General features: G+C 39.6%; 1 long non-coding RNA gene across 1 annotated transcript; it reads right to left on the bottom strand.

The window, feature by feature from the left end:
• Nucleotides 1-213: 213 nt before the first annotated feature.
• Nucleotides 214-2,324, bottom strand: LOC121745123. Its single transcript, XR_006038771.1, has 2 exons — nucleotides 1,739-2,324; nucleotides 214-444 (listed from the first exon to the last, which is right to left on the bottom strand). It is a non-coding gene; the product is annotated as an uncharacterized LOC121745123 (long non-coding RNA).
• Between the last annotated feature and the right edge of the window lie 941 nt (nucleotides 2,325-3,265).

Genomic DNA, 3,265 nt, shown 5'->3' with positions numbered 1-3,265 from the left:
AGTAAAAAACAGAATAAAAATAGAATAATAGAAATTAATAAGTGTCTGGCCCTAACGGGTTGTGGGTTAATCGGGTGCGGGTTAATCATGTAACACCCCTTACCCGATTAATTTAATAATCGAATAAGTGATGTCACCTTTTGGTACAAATCCCGACTTAACAGAAAATCCTTGATTCTTCTTTTTTTTTTATACAAAGATATATCATTTTCCTTTACTTGGCAAACGGAAAAACTGCTATATAACGTCTGAAATTAGACCATAAACCTGTTTCCAAAAGTCTATATATATATTTTTACAACCTGGATAACGAGGTAAATGAAACGTCCGAACTATATTACACTTTCTATACATGCCACATCTAGTATATTCGAAAGAATTTTCTGAACACAAAAAGGTTGGCTAGTGACCCGACTTGAGCAGCTGTACATCGAAAGAGCTAATCTGCAGGGGGGAAAAGAAAGGGGTGAGCTTCAACAAGCCCAATAGTATACTCAACATTAGAGCCTAATTTCCGGAGTTAAGTAAACATTATACAACCTATGTGTTTACAATATTAACCCTTGAATATTCTCCAGAACCCACATTCTCATAACCATATACATATCAAAATAACCAACAATAAAAGTCTGACCTTTATATTGTCCTCCCTTGATTTCCTGAGACTTACTTAAGGCATAATCATATAATCTCATAGTATACCAATAAACATGACCAATTATCAGTAGCTAGTGTCGAGCAACATCATAACTTCATACAACGTCAAATCATGTAAAACAATGTCAGATTCACCCTTTTTTTTGCATCAGAGGAATTATTAGCATCAGAATATATTATTTAGCATCATATAATATTGTTTTTCACATAAGCATATAGTTTTCACATATCATTGCCTTGATCATATAACGTCATGTCTTGGCATTCACTATCGTGTAGCACTTTATATCATATAATCACACCAACGCATATACAGATCACCACAGTTTCACATATCCAAACACATATGACAAAACATGCTCTCATGTACCAGATAGATCAGAGTTATAACAAAGGTTTCACGCAATCACATATCATAAAACACATAGTGATCACCATTGTTCTCACATATCAAAACACATATAGCCCCATTAAGTGCTTAGTGACAAACTAGGGTACGCGGACCAGATCAGAAACAGAATCAGATACAGACGCGGCCATGGTCCTCGAGAGGACGCCGCACATACCACCCATTAAGGTGCAGACAGATAATCAGACCACCCATTAGGGTGCATATCAGACAGATCAGATAGGGGTCCATCAGATAACAGACGATCCTCGCTTCGGTTATCCAGAAGACGAGTGATCACAGATAATGCAGCGCTGCTGTCCTATGGCATGCCAATTGTACCCACAGAACACACTGAAGCACGGGGCATAAGCACAGACAAGTATACTTATTTCCAATAATTTTTAACATAACAGATCAGCAAATTCGTTTATCACCATGTTATATCAATAGCATATCAGATCAGCAACTTCTTTTATCACCATATCATATCAATAGCATATCAGATTAACAGAGTAAATTCCAATTCTGTTAATACCATCATAGATTCACATTATCCAGAACTCACGTAATTCACACCATAAGCAACATATTCAGATCATATATATTGCATCACTGATTAACCCACACTATTATACATGCAATTACGTAGACTTAAATCAGGAATTAAAAATCTAATGAAGAATACACTACCTCGAAATTCAAAACTCCCTTGACACACGAATCTCTGTATTCCTGCTCCTTGTCCCTGTTATTTTCCTAGGGTAGGATTACCCTTCAATATATATTTCACTTTCACATATAAATCTATTTGAACTCGGATGAAGCTGAATTTTGGTACCATGGCAGAACACACATAAAACTATGTTCAGTTGAAATTTGGTAAGAAAATGAGGTCGTTTACTTGGTTAAACGGGACTCTTAACATGCTGTCAGAACAGAACACAGTAGCTGTTTTCATACTTTCTATCACTCCAAATTGATTTTTTTATTCCATGCACTAAAAGTGTCTCATTGTAGTCGACCAGATATAACATCCTTCTGATAAATTGGAGCAATTGTCAATACAGAATATTACTTACATTTAATTCTCTAGTGTCCTAAAATGAATACATCTCACATATACTGATAAGTTATTAATGACTATTGACTCCTGATGGGGTGCGTACTAAACAAGCCCAAGGAAGAGTATGAGTTCGGCATTACCAAAGAGTTCGGCCTCAGCCTACAGCTCGGTAAAAGCCAACCAATCAAGCTCTGCTCTCAGGTCGGCATCAAGCTCTACTCTCAGATCGGCAACCAAAGCAGTTCGGTCTCAGTATTCGACCGAACAAGGAGTTAGTGGACCCATACAGGATTTCCACAACTTCCAACACACCCACTACCACGTGGTGTCAACTCAGGCCACGATCGTAGGCCATGACCTACGCTACATCCACGATCTTAGGCCATGACCTACACGACATCCACGACTTAGGGTGGTGATGCAAGCCACGATCTTAGTTCAATGTATAAATAGAACTTAGATCAGATAGAAAAGGTTAAGTTCTCTAGAGATCAAGTATCAAATAGCAAGTCTGTATTGTAAGCTGTAGAAAACAGATCAAGCAATACAACTCTGCCCTCTTTTCTTCCCGTGGACGTAGATTTACCTCAGTAAATCGAACCACGTAAATCTCTGTGTCGTGATCTGTATTTTCCAGCATTCATCACCATCAAAAATTCGCCATTAAAACCATCACTGGCGCCGTCTGTGGGAACCGAAGAACCAAATTTGTGATAAAGCGAATTCTTGACCCTTTTTCCACCCCAAAAAAATGCATACCAGATCACATACTACCCGTAATACCGTTCGTGAAAACCATGAGGAAGCTAGTCCAGCCCGCAGGTCCGGAAAACAGCCTCGGGAGACATCTACTTCCAGTTTTCACGATGAAGGAACAAGCCGCTCAAAAGGTCCACACACCGAGTCTTCCCAGCAGCCTGATTTGAATGAGGCTGTCAAGCTGTTCTTGGCTGAGAAGCAGGATGAGTTCTTAGCCTTCTTGCAAAAGAGCCAACAGCCGAAGACGAAAACGGTGGATTCTCCCTCCTCCTCCAGACATGAAAGTCGCTACCGCAGTAGTGCCGTGTCTTCCAGGAAGAAGAATCCTCCACCCCGACATGTTCCTGTCCCTCCTCGGTGCCGAAATCACAGGAGATCTCCATCTCCTCCATACC

The sequence above is a fragment of the Salvia splendens genome, chromosome 8 (assembly GCF_004379255.2).
Source record: "Salvia splendens isolate huo1 chromosome 8, SspV2, whole genome shotgun sequence".
NCBI lineage: Eukaryota > Viridiplantae > Streptophyta > Magnoliopsida > Lamiales > Lamiaceae > Salvia > Salvia splendens.
The sequence above is the reverse complement of the archived record's forward strand: the minus strand, read 5'-3'. Positions and strand labels throughout refer to the sequence as shown.